Raw genomic sequence first — 21297 nt, forward strand, 5'->3', positions numbered from 1 at the left:
AGAAATGTTTTCACAAGCTCTCCAGGAGCTCAAGTTTGAGCAACACTGGTCTGAAGGCTGTGGGGATCATGCACTTTGGTCAGCTGGCAAATGCTTATGGAGGGCCCTGGCAAGCCTCAAATGTTCCACCAAGTGTGGTCAACAGGATGGCTTTAGGAGGTGCCGGGTAGTGCTTAGTTCGTGTTGTAACATTGACTTATTCCTCTTCTTGTGCTTTGGGGAAAATAATACAACTCAATAATCAAACCCTTGATTTAATTTTAATGGATTTCATTGTTTTAGGATGGGACCAATTATATGTACATAAAACAATGAGAATTACATCTTTTAAGAAATTAAGTAACTACCAGTAGAGGTGGGTTGTGGATTAGGCAGAAATGGAGAAGCTGGTGTTCAGCTGGGAAAGGCTGTCCTGATAGAGTATAGATCCTCTAGAAATATGGAAGGGAGTGAGAAGGAAAGAAAGAGGGAAGGAGAGACGAGATAGAAGGAGGAAGAATGAGTTGAGCTCTCATTTCCATGTTCTATTCACTCCAAAGAAGCTTAGCGAATAATAATAATAAGCTTTCTCTGGCCCCGAAATAAGGATCCCTTTCACTCCTCAATTTTCTCTGTATCCTTAGTGGAGTTGACAGAAAAAAACCACAGCCTGAAGGCAAATCCTGCACTCTGGATTATGTTGTCAGAATTAATTCAGATTCTTACTTGAAACCTGATTTATTTCAGGGTTGGGGCCTTTCTCCTGAAATAACATTATTTAAGGGCAAGCAGGTTTGGTTTGTTTTTACATCTAATCCTTTGCTGATCATCAGCGCGGGACGCCAAGCCCAACCAGGTAAACAGCGGGAAGGGAAGGAACAAAAGACTTTTCCCAGAAACCACCTGCTTCCCCACACGGTGACTCAGCAGAAGCTGGGAACAGTGCCCACCCAGGGGTGACAAAGGGGGGGCACCCCATCCCTCTCTGAAAATCCAACTCTCTCAAAAAAACTTGGGCGACACATTGAGCCATTTGATGTTCATTCTCCAGAGCGTGGGGAGTTTCCCCTCCCTGACAGTGGACAAGATGGTTTAGGAGGGAACCAGCGGAAGGAGAGAATTGTCTTTTCAGTGTTTTCTCAGTCCTGCAACAATGCCAAAGAGAAAGTCTCAGTTCGGTGCCAGCATGTCATTCACTTCTCTACCACTTGCTGATAATCTGACCTAGTAACAGAGAGCAGACAGTGTTAGCTGGCTAGAATTCAGTAACACTGTTTGCTTTCGTTATGTTTATTTTTTAGATACTTTGTATTTTCATTTTCTTATTTACAAATGTGGTTTAAAGCTTCCTTTTAAGAAATGTATTTAGGTTACAAAAAAGTGAGTTGATCAAGAGAAAAATATTAGGTAAGTGGTATGGTGTGGTTTATGAAGATGAAGTTTGGGAGACCCTCACTCAGCCTGGTCTTTTTTTTTTTTTTTTTTTTGAGGAAGATTAGCCGTGAACTAACTGCTGCCAATCCTCCTCTTTTTGCTGAGGAAGACTGGCCATGAGCTAGCATCGGTGCCCATCTTCCTCTGCTTTATATGTGGGATGCCTACCACAGCATGGTGTGCCAAGCAGTGCTACATCCACACCCAGGATCCGAACCAGCGAACCCTGGGCCGCCGAGGCAGAACGTGCTCACTTAACCACTGCACCAGCGGGCCGGCCCCTCAGCCTGGTCTTTATGTCACGCCCTGGAGACCCCAGGACAAGACCCATGCGCTGTGGGGGAGGGGCAAGCGTGGAAATGGCAGTAAGAGAGAAATCCTGCTGTCCATACTCCACTGGTGTTCACATCATCGTGTTATTGTGAAGGCTTTCCCTCGGCTTATATCATATTCATGAATATTTCAGGATCTTAGTCTAAGAAATCTTCCTCTTCTGAGCTCCCATAGCATGTTGAAATTTGAAACTTTCACCTTGCAAGTGAATAAGCACTTTACAGAAACTATCTCATCTAATTCACAGAATAACCCTATGAGCTTGGTCCTCTCCACTTTACAGATAAGGGCACTGAGGCACAGAAAGCTGAAGCAACTAGCTTAAAGTCACCGAGCTTGTGAGTGGCAGAGCTGGGACTCAAGCCAGGGAAGCATGAGACGAGTCAACGCCCTCAGCCCCTGTGCTGTGCTGCCTCTCAGGTCACTTCTCAGAAGACGTTGGCTTCTTGGTCACCCCAGCCAGACCAGAGCTTCCCCTAGAACAAGACTCATGCCTGAGGTATCTCCCTGTACCGGCGCCTGACCCAGTGCTTGGCTTTAAGAGTGCCCATTGTCTATGAGCTGAATGACTGAATATGCAAGAACGTGAGCTGACTTCGGGCACCGTGGCAGATTCATGGAGCAGGTTGGAGTTGAGATGAATGTGATTTCAACAGGTGGTTATGACAAAGAAGAGAAAGAATTCTGGATGGAGGAAACCGCATGAGCAAAGGTGCAGATAGGGGACTATAATTTGTCTAGTTGGAAATAATTTGACTGGAGTGGAAGAGTTTGGAAAGTTCTTTGGGGTCAGAACATGGTAGGAGGGTTGTGCCTTGAATGCCAGAGTAAAGAACTTGTGTTCCTAGGAGCAATGGGGAGCCAGTGAAGGCTACGATACAAGGGAAGTGACACAATCAGAACTGGGCGTTAGGGCGGTTATTCTGACTGTGGGTTTAAAACAACTGAGGGGAAAGTCTGTAAAGTGAAAACCAGAAAAAGAGCTCAGCTTGTGGGGAGCAGCGAGCAGTGCCGTGTGTGGATCTAGGGAGGCGGAGACCGGAGATGAGGCACCTAGGAAAGTCTGAGCAGTGTGAAGGGCCTGGAATGCCGAAGTAAGAGGTTTGGTCTTTTCCCCTGGGGAGCCAGGGGAAGCTTTTAAGCCAAGGGTATTTGATCAGATCTTTATCAGGGCTTGTCTCTGGGTCAAGGGCAAGCAAATGGGGTGAGGGTGGGAGGAGAGATTTTCCAGGGCTCCCCAAGGGGCCACCTAAGCCATCTATGAGTGAAGAGGTCCCTGTAGGACCCCTTAAGGGCAGTGTCAAAAGGCAGAGCTGTGTAAATTATTCAAAAATATTATCGAAAATAAATTCATGCACAAGGTAAAACGTTTTTAAAGTACAAAAGAATATGTTTGTAGAGGGAAAAATCAGTGCCTGCTCCTGGCCCAGAACACTCCCCAAAGACAAACACTGCTAGCAGTTTCTTGTAAGCCTTCCAGAAATTTTTCTTGCCATCTATAAGCATACATCTATGTATAGATATACATCTAAGTATATGTATATCTTTTTTTTTTAAAAAAATCAAAACACAAAATTGTATGTTTGGCTCTTGCTTTTCTCATATAACATACCTTAGAGCTTTTTCTGTATCAGATGTGCAGATCTTTTTCCCTGTTTTTACCCTCTTCATAATGTTCCATAATATGTATGGACCATAATATGTATGTGCATTTAACCTATTGCGAGACATTTAAGTTTGACGTTTTTGGCCATTGCGAACAAAGCTGCCATGAAGAACCTGCAACAGGTGCCATTTCCCACATGTGCAAAGGCATCAGCAGGATATGTTTCTGGCGGTGGAGTTGGTGGGTGTGTGCATTTTTCATTTGATTGGCATGGCTATGCTGAACGAAGTTGTGCCACTTCGTCCTCCCTGGTATAGTGCCTGCTCCCTCACTGTCTGGTTTCATTGGTTTTTAACGTGGCTCTGGGAGAAGCCATTGGTCTTGAGTCTGGACACTTTGATTTCCATCCTGGTACTGCAGTGTGCTGACTATACACAGCCTATGAGACTTGGGTTCGAATCCCAGCTCAGCCACTAATTAATGTGTGACTCAGACAACTTATTAGCCCGTCTGAATCTCAGGTTTTGCATCTGTAAAATGGAAATAATGTCTTCAGTTGAGTCTCACTTTAAAGTCAGGTCCTAAAGTATAAAGACAAAGTTTATTCTCTTTCTACCCTAATTTGTTAAACCCATGTGTGATGTAACTCCATTCTACTTTGCAGGATTGTTGTGAGAATTAAAAAAACCAATATTGCCATAGTACCTGGCACATAGCAGATGCTTGATGATAATTATTTCACAAAACTGCAAAATCTCTCCGAGACTCAGTTTCTTCCACTATGAACCTGCAGTTGGCGTGGGCCTGCCAGGGAGATTCCAAAGTGCATGAAAACATTTTGCAACTGTTAGGAGGGCCCCGGATATGGGGGTTGAGTTTTATTTCGGTTCTGGCAGCCCTGCTAGGCACTGCCTGCTAGAAGCTTCCTTTCCTTCTCTCCTTGGCTTTTCGGTGTTGTGTTTGCTCATGGCAAGACCATCTTCTCTCAGCCGTTGCCGGAGAGCAAACAGGAACCCTGAACACTCAGCCTGCTGGGGAGATGGGCCTCCGGGAGAGACCCCCTCCTGTCTCTGGAGGATTAGGCTTCTGAGGAGCGGGGCCTGGAGGGAGCCAAGGACCCAGGCCTCGCAGGCCAGCGGTGTGCAGGCAGAGGCGGGGAATTGCCTCTTTGTGGCAGGAAAGGCCCTGGCCCTCTCTGAACTGCTGTCTCCACTTCAGCTGTAAAATGAGGGCTTTGGAGAGGGTGACCTTTGTAAAGGGCACTAGGTTTGGAGTCCAAAGCCTTGGGCATAAGGGCTAGCTTTAACATTAATCCAGTGTGTAATCACTGTGACTTAGTGTCCACATTTGTAAAATGGGAATACAAGTTAAACCATTGAACCCTTATGGATTGAGTCCCTCCTCCCATGGAGCTTGCTTTCTAGTGGGGGAGAAACAGAGAAGGAACCAAAAAATGTATAATGAGTGAGGAGGCGATGAAAACTGTGAAGGAGAATGAAACAGGGTAAAGAGAAGGACAGCGACTGGGGCGGTCAGGGAAGGCCTCTGTGTCCTGGTGACATTTGAGGGGAGCCCTGAAGGAAGTGAGAGAGTGAGCTGTTTGGCTATCTGGGGAGTAATGTTCCAGGCAGAAGGAACAGCAAGTGCAGGAGGCCTGGAGTGGAGGTCAGCCTGGTGTGTTTGAGGGGCAGGGAGAAGGGGTAGGGGGTAAGGGATGAGAGGGAGCAAGAGCCAGATCAGAGTGGGCCAGGCCTCTGGCTTCTCCGTGAGTGATGTGAGAAGTCACTGGGAGGACTTAAGCAGGTGTGACATGATGTGACTCAGGTTTTATATTATCTATATCTTGGCAGTATAGCTGTCTATTACTCCACAACAAGTAACCTTAAAACGTATTCTCTTAAAGGAACAATAATCACGTATGATCTCTCACAGCTTTCGTGTGGGTCAGTAGTTTGGGAGCAGCTTGACTGAATGGTCTCTTGCAAGGTTGTAGTCAGATGTTGGCCAGGGCTGCGCTCATCTGAAGGCCTGACTGTGGCTGGAGGCTCCATTTCCAAGGTGGCTCACTCATATGGCTGGCAAGTTGGGGTTGGCTGTTGGTGGGAGGCCACAGCTTCTCTCCACAGGCTTGCTTGGATGTCTTCACAACCTTGTGGCTGGCTTCCCTCACAGTGAATGATTCAAGAGACCCAGGCAGAAGCTGCAATGTCTTTATGACCCAACATCAGGAGTCATGCACCATCACTTCTGCCATTTTTGTTGGTCACGCAAGCCCTATTCAAGGAGTCAGGGGACCACACAAGGCATAAGCACAAGGAATTGAGGACCACTGTGGGCCATCTTGGAGCCTGACTTCCACAAGTTTTTTGTTTGTTTTAATCACCAGAGTAAAATTTACTTTTTTGGGGGTGTACAGTTCTATGAATTTTAGCACATGTGTAGATTTGCGTAACCACCACCACAAACAGGATGCAGAGCAGTTCCATGACCCCTCAAAAACCCTCGTGTTTCCCTTTGTAGTGACGCAGCCTCTCCACCCTTAACCTGTGGTAACTGCTCATCTGTCATTCAAGTTTCATCTTTTTGAGAATGTCGTATACATGGAATCATGCAGTATGTCACCTTTTGCAATTGGCCTCTTTCACTCAGAGTAATGCCATTGAGCCTGCTATAGGTTGTTGCAGGTCTCGGGTGTTCGTTCCTTCCCGTTGCTGAGCTGTGTTCCCCTGTGTGGATGTCCCACAGTCGGTTCCCTGATTTACCCAGTGAGGCGTGACTTCCAATCTCGGGGGGTTACGACTATTGTGCCATAAGCAGTGGTGCACCATGCTCGTTCTCCCGTCCCTCTGTTCCTCTGCTCTCATGTATGTTCAATATGATGCCCCAGCCCCCTTAGACCTGTTTATCCTTTCAATCTTTTTCTCTCTGTTGTTCAGATTGGGCAATTTCTGTTGCTCTATCCTCAGGTTCACAGATTCTTTCCTGGGACATCTCCATTCTACTATTTAGCTCATCCATTGAGGTTTTTTTTTTTAAGATTTTATTTTTCCTTTATCTCCCAAAGCCCCCCCGGTACATAGTTGTGTATTTTTAGGTGCGGGTCCTTCTACTTATGGCATGTGGGATGCCACCTCAGCGTGGCCTGATGAGCGGTGCCATGTCTGCGCCCAGGATTTGAACCGGTGAAACCCTGGGCCACCACAATAGAGCGTTCGAACTTAACCACTCAGCCACGGGGCCGGCACCTGAGTTTTTTATTTCAGTTATTGTATTTTTCAGTTCCAAAATTTCCCTTTGAAGAAGATATATATATTTCTTCTATTTATGAAAAAGTTGAAGAAAGCTCAGAATCTTTATCCTTACTACTTGGAGTATTTTTTTAAAATTGTGGTAAAACATGCATAACATAAAATTTACCATTTTAGGCAATTTTAAATATACAGTTCAGGGGCATTAAGTACGTTCACACTGTTGTGCAGCCATCACCACTTATCCAGCTCCAGAACTTTTTCGTCTTTTCAAATAAAACTCCATACCCATTAAATACTAACTCCCCATTCTCTCCTTGGAGCATCTTCATAACAGCTGCTTTAAGGTCTTTTTCAGATCATTCCAACATCTTGGTGTGGGCGTCTTTTCGTTATCTTTTCCCATGTGAGTTGAGATTTTCCTTTGTATTGTGAGTAATTTGTCCTGGAGTTTCTTTTTTTTTTTTTTTTAATATTGGCACTGAGCTAACATCTGCTGCCAATCTTTTGTTTTTTCTTCTTCTTCTCCCCAAAGCCCCGCAGTATATAGTTGTATATTGTTCTTGTAGGTCCTTCTGGCTCTGCTATGTGGGACACTGCATCAGCATGGCTTGATGAGCGGTGCCATGTCCCCGCCCAGGATCCAAACCGGCAAAACCCTGGGCTGCCAAAGTGTAGCATGCGAACTTAACCACTCGGCCACGTGGTCGGCCCCGTCCTGGACATTTTGAATATTGTGTTATGAGCTCTGGTTCTTATTTAAATCCCATGGAGAATATTGATGTTTTTGTCTTAGCAGGCAATTGGCAAAGTGGGTTCAGGCTGCAAACTCCACCTGCCTTCTGTGGGTGTGGTTCCAATGTCAATCCTGTTTTCAAACCCTCTGTGATGCCATGTGCAGCTGTCCTGTGTGCGTGTCACTCACGGAACAGTTCAGAACTCGGGTGGTGGCCTAGCTCATGATTCAGTTCTCAAAGTCTGTGGTAAGCTCTTTAGGGTAGATCCACTCATGTGCAGCTAGAGGGTGAGCCCAGAAGTCCATAAATAACTCTGTGGGTCACTTTCCCAAACTCCTCCCTCACTGAGACCTCCCTGGGACTTTTTGGTTCCCTGGGGCCTTATTTACCCAACTCTGATGCGCATTTCCCACAACAGCACCCACCTCTGGGGCCAAAGCAATAAGGGCTCATCCCTCCATCTCAGGACCATAGCTCCTCCAGTTAGACAGGAAGATTCCCCTTCCTTGTAGCTTCAGGCTCTTGCAGGCACGTGCCACCACCTCTGCCACCGTGAGCCTGGGGGCTAGGGCACAAGAGAACGGAGAGAAGAAAAGAAGTGGGGGGGCCGGCCCAGTGGTGCACCAGTTAAGTGCTCACGTTCTGCTTCAGTGGGGTTCGCCGGTTCAGATCCCGGGTGCGGACATGGCACCACTTGGCAAGCCATGCTGTGGCAGGCATCCCACATATGAAGTAGAGGAAGATGGGCAAGGATGTTAGTTCAGGGCCAGTCTTTCTCGTAAAAAAAAAAAAAAAAAAGAGGAGGATTGGAAGCAGTTAGCTCAGGGCTAATCTTCCTCAAGAAAAAAGAAAAAAGAAAAGAAGTAGGGATCTCCCTCCCTCTCTCTAAGTGTTAGGAGATCTCTTTCCTATTTCTGGAGCCAAAACTAGGGGGTTTCTCCTGACACTCCCTCTGTTCACGCTGATGCCCACTTTTGGGTTTGAGGCTGCGTTGAGACCAGCCCAGAGAATACCGGAGGAAAAAACCAAGTGTAGACTCACTGGCAGATTGACGGTACTTCAATCACTGATCTTCCCCAATCTGCCTGCTCCTGTTGACTTCTCAGAGCCCTCAACTAGCTGCCCCGTGCCTTCTGCCCCGGGTCGGGGCTGCCTTCAGCAGCACAGGCAGCATGGAGACCGCTTACTCCATCTTACCGGAACTGGAAGCACTGCCTCAGGGTTTGCATCAGTGCCTCTGGCTGGTGAGCAGACAGTGGACCGATGGGGGCCTGGGGTGGAAGCAAGCAGGCCTGTGAGGATGTTGGGGGAATCTTCACAGAGATGACCCCTGGGTTGAGTCTTAAAGAAAGGTGGTTGTTTTCAGAAGGGTGGTTGGGGGCAGGGCATTCAGGGCATGAGCGATGTCTGGGAGGGATATCAGAGCGGATTGGGAAGTCTGGGGTGAAGGGTGCAGGGGTGGGGCGCTCTGAGAGAGAAGGCCAGGGACTGGGCTGGGACTGCCTGTTGGGAGGTGAGTGGTTGGTTTCTGATTTCTATGGGTCGAAGAAAAAGTCCAGGTAATGTTTTCCACTAGTGTGCGGGGAGGGGAAGCCCCCACCTCCAAACCTGAGACAGGATGTGGGCATGCGTGTGGGTGTCTGAAGCCTTGGCAGGGAAAGGTGCCATCTAGGCTGAAAAGGCCAATGGCCCAGTTCCTTCGGAGAAAGGAGGGCACGATTTCACAGCTACTGAAAGGGAATGCATTCTGCTGCAGCCTTTCTTGGGTCCAAAGATCTATGAGGGGGCCAAGGGCATGTCTGCTTCTGTGCCCAAAATAACAAATCTAACATTTCCTAAGGCTTTCTGTAAATTAGTTGGGAGAGGCGGGAGAGTAAGGTGTCTAGAGGTAGGAATGACAAAGAGCTTTTGCTATTTTCTTTTTTAATTTTTAGAAATTTCAAGCCACATTTATTAGTTCTCTATTGCTGTGAACAAATCACCCCAAAACTCAGCAGCTGAAAACGATATACATTGATTACTTCATGTAGTTTCTGAGAGTCAGGAATCTGAATCAGCTTAGCTGGGTGCTTCTGGCTCGAGGTCATCGTGAGGTTGCAGTCAGGATGTCGGCCAGGCCTGCGCTCATCTGAAGGCTTTGCTGGGGCTGGAGCGTCTACTTCCAAGATGGCTCATTCACATGGCTGTCGTCAGGAGGCTTCAGTTATTCCTCCTGTGGGCCTCTCTGCAGGGCTGCTCTTGATATGGCAGCTGTTCCCCAGAACAAGGGTCCGAGAGAGAGCAGGAGACCAAGATGGAAGCTGCAGTGCCTTCTGTGATGTGATCCCAGAAGTGGCATACCAACATTTCTGCCATATTCTGTTGGTCACACAAGCCATTGCTGGTTCAGTGTGGGAGGGGACTATACAAGGGTTTGAATACCAGGAGGCAGGGGTCCGTGAGGGCCATCTTAGAGGCTGCCTACCACAGCGTGTGAATAGATTACCAACTCAATTTCCTAAATTTAAAGAGATCACTGAGACATATTAATAGAAAAAAGCAAGATGCCTTTTTGTATAATCTCACTTAAATTAAACGGAACACAAAATCTATAGACTTCTATTATACGTACATATGTAAATGTATAGAAAAAGGTCTGGAAGGATCCACTTCAAACTTAAAACTGTTAACAGTGTTATCTGTGGAGACAGAGATGGAATGAATGTTGTGAAAGGGAGTGTACCGTTCACACTATCTTTTTCTTTATGATTTGACTCATTGGGTTACTCTTCTAATTTTCTGTTGATGGATAGAAAAACACCCCAAACTTAGTGGTGTAAAATGAGAATTCTTTTATTCTGCTCACACATCCTATGAGTTGAGAATTTGGACAAGGCATAGCAGAATTGGTTTGCCCCTGTTCCGGGAGGTCTGGGGCCTAAGCTGGGAAAACAGCTGGGGGTGACTGTGATTGTGGTACCTGGGCTCAGGTGACTGGAAAGGTGGGCTCAGACAGGGCCACTGACTGGAACACCTACGAATGGCCTCTCAGTAAGATCTGAGCTTCCTCACAGCATGAAAGCTGTGTTCCGAGAGGAAGTGTCCTAGGAGGAAGCATCTGGAGAGGAGGCAAAGAGAACCAGGCAAAGCTGCCTATCTTTTTATAACGCAATGTCAGAAGTCACATAGCATCACAGCACATCTGCCACACTCTCTTGGTTCAATCAGCCATAAGCCCACTCAGATTCAAGGAAAGAGGATAGGGATTCTGACTCTCAATGGGAGGAGTGTTAAGGAATCTGCAGCCATTTTTTTAAAACTTATACACTTACTCATCTGATTTTAAAATCTATTTTAAATAAAGAGTGAGAAATAAAACTTGGAGGCTGCCTTTCCTGAGACAGTGGGTTGGGAGCACCTAGGCACATGCCCACAGCTACTGCATCCCAGACTCTTAGGTCCTTTATCTCCTTGAGCCCGAGCATCTCAGGGAAACTGAGATAACTCGGCAGTTACAACTTGTAATTCTTTTTTGTTGTTCTCTCTTTTCATTACCTGGGACCAAGCCCTTTATGTAAATATTCGTGTATGGATTTATTTGTTCCCCATGGCTTGTTCCAAAAAGGAGTTGAGGAAGCTTACAAGAATTCATACAATATAATCATATAATTAAAAATATATAAATAGATCAAGAAACCAAGGTGAAGGGAAAGGAAAGGTTGAAGCAGCAAGTTGAGACCAGAGGAGAAGTTACTTCTTAACAATATATGCTGCAAAGTCTTAAGTAAATTTTTGACATTGCAGGGCTGGAAGGAATTATATATGCTGTTTGCTCCAGTTCCCCAACTGGCTCTTGAAATCTCTTCCCAACACCCCTACCAAGTAGCCAGCTAGCTTCAGTTTGTACATCTCCAGTGACGGGGAGCTCACTACATTGTGGGGCAATTCCAACTATTAGAGAGTGTGGACCCTGGAGTCACAAACTCAGATGCTTCCAAGGGTCAGGCAGTCAAGGAAAACGAAGGAGGCCATTCCATGGGGGGCTGGGGAGCATATGGCAAAGTGGAATTTACACATCCCATTTAAGGGGGGCAACTGCTACTCCCTCCAGCCAATTATTGCCATGTGGCAAGCCAGGCCCAGTGTGGCCAAGTCTTTACGTATCTCAAGACAAGCTAGAAACCCCAATTTATATGGGAAATCTCGTTTTTAAAAGTTGGCAGTTAATTCTTGATTTTATAAAACATCAACCAGGCCAAATAAAATGCAACTGCTGATAGATGCTGCCTATAGTCCCCCAGTTCGTGAGCCCAGAAGAAGCCAAAGTCACAGGCTTTGAAGTTGGGTTAGAACAGACTGACTCTGGCTCTGCCGCTTACTCACTGGGTAATTGTTTGGAGCCTCAGTTCTCATCTGTAAAATGGGGATAATAATAGTTCCTACCTCTTAAAGACATAGATGTGTGATAAGAAAGATGGGCTGTGAAGTATTTACCAAAGTGCCTGGCACACAGGAAGCACTCAATAAATGCACTGCTATACATAAATAAATCATGAACAAATACTTATAAATATATGTGCAGAGCTAAATAAATGCAGTCGATAAATTGTCTATAATGAGGGCCTCTCTGGGGCTTCCATCCACTGATCCCAGCTCTGCCTGCAAAGGTAACTTTTGGTAAGGGTGGTTGAGGTACGTTCCAAGGTTTGGGGACTTTGTTTTTTATTGCTAGATGCGCAGTTCACATTTTCCCCATGGGTGCCAGAACATACAGTATTTTCCTTTGTCCAGGGCTGAGACAAAACTCAGCTGAGAGAGGAAGTCTGCAGGATCCCTCTTTGGGGTGGGGAGTGATGAACAGATATGGACAGAGATGTGTCGTGTGTGTGTGTGTGTGTGTGTGTGTGTGTGTGTGTGGAGAGAGGGGTCCAGGGGAAAGGGCAGTCCAGGCGGGTTGAACCCCTGGAACAAAGGCAGAGAAGCCGGCGAGCACGAGGAGTCTGGCCAGAGAGAAAGGGAAAAACAGCCAACGATGAGGTGGGCCTGTGTTGGCAGGAGGAGCCGCCAGCCCATTCCTCGGGGAGATGAAGAGCCATCAGAGAGCTGTGGGCAGAGCAGATCCATGGAGGCAGGGACAGGATAACCGAGAAGGACCACACTTTGCCAGTCACTGAAGGTGCTAACATGCTTCCGCAGGCCCCATCTCCGATCACTCGACTCCACCAGTCTGGGAGCCTCTGAGGAGGAGGGGAATAGAATATTTTTTTATCTTCCTGCCCTAAAGACACGCTCACTATTGGCAGAGGACTTGAGAGAGGTGAAGGGACTGAGCTGGGCCGCCTGGCTGTAGGCAGAGGTGAGAGTGTGAGCTCTGGGTTCACGTGGTCACTGTGTACTTGGCTAGTTGGCCCGTCTGCAAGGTGGGGATGAGAATGGTACCTTCATAAAGGTGATTGGCAGGATTGATGTGCTTGACTCCTTGCAAATGCTCCATAAATCCTTTCTGGGACTTTCCGCTCCCCTGTGGCCTTCCCCTTGGTCTCCTTCCCCTGGGTTAACACCTAGTACCTGTGGGTTGTCTGTCCCCTCCCCAGCCCACGTGCCCTCCCTCTCCATCTCCTGATCCCGCTTTCCTGCTGGTCCAGAATGTGCCTTTGAATTTCTTTACTTCTGATGCTCCTCGGGAAAAGCCAAAAGATCACACGTTGCTGGTGAATGGCAGAGTTGGGTCTTGAATCCCGGTCTGACTGACGCCGAGGTTTATGAACTTGGATACCACACTGCACTCCTTGGGCCTGATGCTCGCTGGCTGTGAGAAAGTGAGGGCCTTGGTTGAGGCCCCACAGCTGTGAGTGGCAGAGCCAAGATCCAAACCCAGATCTGCCTGGCTCCAAACCTGGTGATTCTCCCTTACTCTGCCCTCCCCAACCCCCATATGGAATCTTTAGTTGCCCTTTAGAATAATTACCATGCTTCTCCCATATGGCCATTAAGTAATGAAGCATTTCACTATAGCGTTTCATTATCAGCTCTCTCACAGGAATTCTGTGAGGTCATCCAGTGGAAGTTGCACCCAATTTATGGATGAAGAAACTGAGGCTCAGCGAGGGAAAGCAACTTGTCCAAGGCCACACAGAATTGGTATATCCAAAACTCCTCATGTTTCCAGAGTCCTAACCCAGTGCAAACTCCACGTCTTAGCCATCTTCAGGTGTTTTGTTGCTCCCAAAACAATGCCCTGCCCTCAGTCCTTTCAATAAATGTTTCCTGAGGGGTTGGCCTCCCCTGTGTCAGATGCTAGCTTTGTGCAGAGCGTGAGTCTGGTTGTGCCCAGGGCATCAGAGATGGCCTTGCTGCTGAGGGAAGTAAAAGAGAAGTGACCATGTTCTGATGGATCTTCATGACCCTCCAGGAGGTGACCCCAGGAACTGTAATCATCAGGGCCAGGATGGTGGGGGTGCTAATGATGTCCTTCACTGAGACCATAATAGCTACTTAATTTGTTTATTTATTTATTTTTTTATTAATGTTATGATAGATTACAGCCTTGTGAGATTTCAGTTGTACATTTTTGTTAGTCATGTTGTGGGTACACCACTTCCCCCTTTGTGCCCTCCCCCCACCCCCCCTTTTCCCTGGTAACCACCGATCTGATCTCCTTATCAATATACTAACTTCCACCTATGAGTGGAGTCATATAGAGTTCATCTTTCTCTGACTGGCTTATTTCGCTTAACATAATACCCTCGAGGTCCATCCACGTTGTTGTGAATGGGCCAATTTTGTCTTTTTTTATGGCTGAGTAGTATTCCATTGTGTATATATACCACATCTTCTTTATCCAATCATCAGTTTCTGGGCATGTAGGCTGGTTCCACGTCTTGGCTATTGTAAATAATGCTGCGATGAACATAGGGGTGCAACGGACTCTTGAGATTTCTGATATCAGGTTCTTAGGATAGATACCCAGTAATGGGATGGCTGGGTCATAGGGTATTTCTATTTTTAACTTTTTGAGAAATCTCCATACTGTTTTCCATAGTGGCTGTACCAGTTTGCATTCCCACCAACAGTGTATGAGGGTTCCTTTTTCTCCACAACCTCTCCAACATTTGTCACTCTTGGTTTTGGATGTTTTTGCCAATCTAATGGGTGTAAGGTGATATCTTAGTGTAGTTTTGATTTGCATTTCCCTGATGATTAGCGATGATGAACATCTTTTCATGTGTCTATTGGCCATATTTATATCTTCTTTTGAGAAATGTCTGTTCATGTCCTCTGCCCATTTTTTGATCGGGTTGTTTGTTTTTTTGTTGTTAAGCAGTGTGAGTTCTTTGTATATTATGGAGATTACCCCTTTGTCGGATAAGAGGCTTGTAAATATTTTTTCCCAATTAGTGAGCTGTTTTTTTGTTTCAATCCTGTTTTCCCTTGCCTTGAAGAAGCTCTTTAGTCTGATGAAGTCCCATTTGTTTATTCTTTCTATTGTTTCCCTCAACTGAGGAGTTATAGTGTCCGAAAAGATTCTTTTGAAACTGATGTCAAAGAGTGTACTGCCTATATTCTCTTCCAAAAGACTTATTGTCTCAGGCCTAATCTTTAGGTCTTTGATCCATTTTGAGTTTATTTTGGTGTGTAATTTGTTTATTTTTTAAGAATTTATTTTTGGGGCCGGCCTGGTGGTGCAGTGGTTAAGTGTGCATGTTCCGCTTCGGCGGCCCGGGGTTCGCCAGTTCAGATCCCAGGTGCCGACATGGCACCTCTCGGCAAGCCATGCTGTGGCAGGTGTCCCACATATAAAGTAGAGGAAGATGGGCACAGATGTTAGCTCAGGGCCAGTCTTCCTCAGCAAAAAAAGAGGAGGATTGGCAGTGGATGTTAGCTGATGTTAGAATTTATTTTTATTTCATTTTGTTTTGTTTTCAGGAAGATTAGCCCTGAGCTAACATCTGCTGCCAATCCTCCTCTTTTTGCTGAGGAAGACTGACCCTGAGCTAACATCCGTGCCCATCTTCCTCTACTTTATATGTGGGACACCTGCCACAGCATGGCTTGCCGAGAGGTGCCATGTCCGCACCCGGGATCCAAACCAGCGAACCCCGGGCCGCCGAAGTGGAACATGCGCATTTAACCACTGTGTCACTAGGCCTGCCCCTGAATTTATTTTTTTAGAGCAGTTTTAGGTTCACAGCAAAGTGGAGGGGAAGGTACCAAGATTTCCCATATACCCACTGTCCCCACACATGTATAACCTCTCACATTATCAACATCTCCAACCAGAATGGTACATTTGTTACAACTGATGAACCTACACTGACAATCATTATCACCCAAAGTCCACTCTTGGTGTCCATTCTATAGGTTTGGACAATGTATAATGACATATGTCCACCATTATAGTATCCTACAGAGTACTTTCACTGCCCTAAAAATCCTCTGTGCTCTGTTTACTCCTTCCTCCCCTAGCCCCTGGCAGCTACTTAGCTTTTTACTCTCCACAGTTTTGCCTTTTCTAGAGTGTCACATGGTTGGAATCATACAATATGCAGTCTTTTCAGATTGCCTTCTTCCACTTAGTAATATGCATTTAAGTTTCCTCCATGTCTCTTCGTGGCTTGATAGCTCATCTCTTTTTGTGCTGAATAATACTCCATGGTCTGGATGGAGCACAGTGCATGTGTCCATTCACCTATGAAGGACATCTTGGTTGCTTCCAAGTTTTGGCAGTTATGAACGAAGCTGCTGTATAAACGTCCATCTGCAGGTTTTGTGTGGACATGAGTTTTCAGCTCCTTTGGGTAAATACCAAGGAGTGCGGTTGCTGGATAGGATGGTAAGGGTATGTTTAGTTTTGTAAGAAACTGCTAAACTGTCTTCCAAAGTGGCTGTGCCATTTCGCGTTCCCACTTAGTCATTCTAATAGACGTGCAGTGCAGCTACTTCATTTCCACAGTGAGCATAATTCCTGCTTAATACATACAGTTTGGAAAATATGAAAAGGCATTAAGAAGAAAATAGGGCCGGCCCCGTGGCCGAGTGGTTAAGTTCGCGTGCTCCACTTCGTGGCCCAGGGTTTCGCTGGTTCGGATCCTGGGCGTGGATGTGGTACCGTTCATCAGGCCATGTTGAGGCAGCGTCCCACATAGCACAACCAGAGGCACTCACAACTAGAATATGCAACTATGTACCGGGGGGTATTGGGGGAAAGAAGAAGAAGGAAAAAAAAAAGATTGGCAACAGATATTAGCGCAGGTGCCAATCTTTAAGAAGAAGAGGGGCTGGCTCCGTGGCCGAGTGGTTAAGTTCGCGCACTCCGCTGCGACGGCCCAGGGTTCGGATCCTGGGCACTGACATGGCACCGCTCGTCAGGCCACGTTGAGGCGGTGTCCCACGTCGCACAACTAGAAGGACCTGCAACTAAGATATACAACTATGTATAGGGGGTTTTGGGGAGATAAAGCAAAAAAAGAAGAAAATAATAATGAACTATAATCCCCATACCCAAAGGTAATGACCATTGTGAAATCTGAAGTCTATCCTTCTAGCTTTTTCTATGCCTACACACATGTCACTATACACATACACACATACACTTCTTTTGAAACCAAATGCGTGATCCTACAGTAACTAGAGTAGCATCCTTATAGCAGATACTGTTGGTTGTGTACTCAATACACACCTCCCCTTCTTCTCTGTTCACAGAACTTCAGTTTTGTCTTTAGATAGTAATAGAGTTGCCTGAATCTCAGAGAGGTTCAGCCTGTCCTGGAAGATGAATCATGGCTGGTCTGGACCACTCATGCTAATCTTATTCCCCTTCTAGATTGCATCACTGCACTGTCCAGTTCAGTTACCATTACCCACATGTGGCTCTTAACATTTAAATTAATTAAAATGAAATAAAATTTAAAATGTAGTTCCTCAGCTGCACGAGCCACATTTCAAGTGCTCAAAAGCCACGCGTGACTGTGGCTACGGTGTGGGACAGCACGGATATAGAACGTTTCCACAGCTGCAGAAAGTTTTATTGCCCAGCACCAGAGATGTACTTGTGGCCCACTGCTGACCATGAAACAGGAGTGGTGGGTTTGCTACCCCACCCCACCTGAGTAGAAAGACAGAGCCTCATTACGACAAAACCTCTGCTCTGCTTCCTCCTGACCCAGATGCTGGTGTGGGTGTGTGATGCCTGGAGCAGCCATCTTGCAACAAGGTACAAGTGCAAGGACAAGAAGACAACTTGCTGAGGCTGGTAGGTGGAGTAGGATGCAAAGAGCTAAGGGCCTCTTTCTGTTTTAAAAAATTGTGGTGGGGGCGGGCCCCATGGCCAAGTGGTTAAGTTCGCACACTCTGCTTCTGAGGCCCGGTGTTCTCCAGTTCAGATATTGGGCGCGGACCTACACACTACTCATGAAGCCATGCTGTGACAGCGTCCCACATAGAAGAACTAGAATGACTTACAACTAAGATATACAACTATGTACTGGGGCTTTGGAGAGGGGAAAAAAAAGAGAGGAAGATTGGCAACAGATGTTACTCAGGGCCAATCTTCCTCACCAAAAAACAAAACAAAACAAAATGTAATATACACATAACATAAAATTTACTATCTTAATCCTTTTTAAGTATAGAATTCAGTAGTATGAAGTACATTCATATTATTGTGCAGCCAGTCTCCAGAACTCTTCATCTTGCAAAACTGAAACTTCGTACCCATTAAACAACTCCTCCATTCCCCTCCGTCCCCAGCCCCTGACAACCACCATTCTGCTTCACGTCTCTGTGAATTTGTCTACTCTGGGTACCTCATAGAAGTGGAATCATATGGCACTTACCATTTTGTGACTGGCTTACTTCACTTAGCATAATGTCCTCAGGACTCATCCATGTTGTAGCATGTGTCAGAATTTCCTCCTTTTTTAAGGCTGAATAATATTCCGTTGTATGTCTATACCACATTTTGTTTATCCATTCATCCAGGATGGACACCTGGGTTGCTTCACCTTTTGTCCATTGTGAACATGGGTTTACAGATCTCTCATGGGTGTACAAAGCAGTGTCTTTTCGGACCCTGCTTTCAGTTCTTTTTGTGTATACCCAGAAGTGGAATTGCTGGGTCATATGTTAATCCTATTTTTAATTTTTTGAGGAACCCATACTGTTTTCCCCAGCAGCTGCACCATTTTACATTCCCACCAACAGTGCACAGGGGTTACAATTTATTCACATCCTCACCAACACTTGTTATTTTCTGTTTTTTTGTGGTTTTGATTTCCATTTCCCCAATGTTGACATTGTTGTTGCATTTCTATAGTGTTGTCAAACATCTTTTCATGTGTTTGTTGCCCATTCATATATCTTTTTTGGAGAAATCTCTATTCAGGTCCTTTGCCCGTTTTTTAATCAGAGTATTTGTTGTTGTTGTTGAGTTGTAGGAATTCTTTATATATTCTGGATATTAACGTCTTATCAGATACATGACTTGCAAATATTTTCTGTAGGGTTGCCTTTTTCATTCTATTGATTGTGTAAAAGACTGTTTCTTGATGATCACCATGCAGTTAAAAGTCTTCCTAATGGACATAGGTATCCTATTTTCCTCCTTATTATATTTTCATAAGCGTGTCCCTGGATCATTAGATGCTCTTCAAAAATATAATTTTTGATGGCAACATAATATTCCCCCCTTATTGACATATCTTGGTTTATCTATCCATCCCCCTAATGCTAGACATAATATTTCCCTGTTGTAAGTGAAGCTGGGAGGAACATGCTTGTATCTAAATCTTTAGGAGCATCTCTCATTATTTCCTCAGAGTTGATTCCTAGAGGTGGAACGGGCTGACTCAAGAGTTTCTTAGTCATCATTGTTAATTTTCCTTGCAATCTGTGCCAACTTCATCCCATCAGCAGTGCTCCTCTCTATTCTTGCCAACCTTGAGTATTAGGCATTAAAAAATCTGCTAATTTGAAAAGTGAACGATGACAATATATGTTTCTAAATACATGTTTTGTGTGCTTCTATGTGCCAGCCACTGTGCTAAACACAGAGGATACCAATAAATAAGGCAAAACCCAGTCCTGGGACTTTGATTCTAGTCCTGGTTCTGTCACCAGGCTTCTATGACCTCCTTCTGGCTTTGAGATTTTAATTATTGCTTTTTCTTCATTCTCCACCCTTTGCTGTGTCTTATAGCTAGGAAAGCATTCTCTGGGTAAATTCTCACAGCAACGCTGCAGGAGGCAAGCAGAGAAATGAGGTCCAGAAAGGTGAACTAACTTGCCCAAGGTCATACAGTCAGTTAAGTGCCTGAGGAAGAAGCAATTAGCAGCCAACTCCTGTCTGGCTTTCTTCAGAAAACATCAAAGATGTGAATTTAGAAGGTGTTAGCTTGATTCCCAGCCGTTAGAGCCTCCGTCAGGTCCCAGAGTCTCACCCATACCGAACCTGGGCATTCGGCCAAGCGAGAACCATCCAGCGTGTCTCAGGTGCTTGGCCTTGGTCCAAGCCCGGCATCTTATTTCTTTCTGAAAGGGGCTCTGGGATGCCACCTCCTCGCATTTTAATAAGTCATTCCCTTTGCAGTCCTTTTTTTTTAGTTGTAATCAACACAACATTATATTATTTTCAGGTATACAACACCATCATTCAATATTTGTACATAGTGCAAAATGATTGCAATAAGTCCAGTTAACATTCATCACCATACACAGTTAGAAAAAAATTGTTTTTCTTGTGATGAGAACTTTCAAGATCCACTCTCCTGGTTACTTTCAAATATGCAGTGCAGTGTTATTAACTATAGTCACCGTGCTGTACCTGATATCCCCATGACTTACTCATTTCGTAACTGGAAATTTGTACCTTTTGACCCCCTTTGCCCATTTCACCCAGCTCAGGAAACCACCAGTCTGTTCTCTGCATCCATGAGCTTGGGGGTTTTTTGTTTTGTTGTTTTTTTGTCTGTTAGATTCTACATATAAGTGAGATCACACAGTATTTATCTTTTTCTGTCTGACTTGTTTCACTTACCTTTGTAGTCTTTTTCCATGACTCTTTTTCAGTCCTCTTCCCCAAATGGTATTAAATTTCCAAGAAGACTCAACTCTCTTAACCAGAGGACTCCTTACATTGGCAACTATCATCTCCCTGGAGGACGCCATGGCCCGGACCCGGTAAAGAAAGGAAAGAGACCCACCATTTCTAGAGCACCACTAAATGCCAGGCATCGTCCACATGGTATCTCAGTTAACCCTCACAGTGAACCTGAGCAGTAGCATGCATAGCCCCATTTTGCAGATGAGGAAACCAAGTCCCAGAGAGGTAATGTGACTTGCACTGGGTCACTCAGGTATCTGGTATGAAGAGGAGCTGGGATTGAAACCTATGGCCATTTGGACCCCACAGTCCATGCTTGTCAATTTTCATAGCCCTGAGCTGCGCTGTCTAATACAGTAGCCACTAGCCACGTGTGGCCATTTAAACTTAAATTAATTCAAGTTGAATAAATAAAATTTAGTTCCTCAGTAACACTAGCTACATACAAGTGCTCAATAGCCACATGTGGCTGGTGGTTACTGTCTTAGACATCACAGATATAGAACATTTCTACCATCGTGGAAAGATCTGTTGGATAGCACAGTTCTGGAATGTCGGAGAAGAAAGGAAATTTGGTGATTTTACCCTTGCATGGGGAGCCAGGCCATCTACCATTGGTCAGCCCTGTGGGGAGTCCATCAGAAGTTACTTTCCCTGGATGAGATCATGATTCAACCATCCGTGGGTTTCAGGGCTGTGTCTTACCTTTCTCCTGGTTTGGGGTGAGACTGTAAGCTGGCTCCACTTAGTCCCACCCACAATAGGTGCCAGCTGATCCCTTCCTTCACTTCCCTTTTGCCCCTAAACCCCTAGGAATCCATTGCCACCCTCTGTCACAGGGGATTCAGTATGTCCCTGGCCATTAAAATGGGATATCCTCAT

General features: G+C 45.6%; 1 long non-coding RNA gene across 1 annotated transcript; it reads left to right on the forward strand.

Annotated features, from left to right (window-relative positions):
- The first annotated feature begins 2346 nt into the window (after positions 1 to 2346).
- Positions 2347 to 20819, forward strand: LOC139078212 (uncharacterized). The gene is made up of 3 exons (XR_011531068.1): positions 2347 to 2458; positions 17483 to 17568; positions 20382 to 20819. It is a non-coding gene; the product is annotated as an uncharacterized lncRNA (long non-coding RNA).
- Positions 20820 to 21297: the final 478 nt, after the last annotated feature.

The sequence above is a fragment of the Equus przewalskii genome, chromosome 21 (assembly GCF_037783145.1).
Source record: "Equus przewalskii isolate Varuska chromosome 21, EquPr2, whole genome shotgun sequence".
Taxonomy (NCBI): domain Eukaryota; kingdom Metazoa; phylum Chordata; class Mammalia; order Perissodactyla; family Equidae; genus Equus; species Equus przewalskii.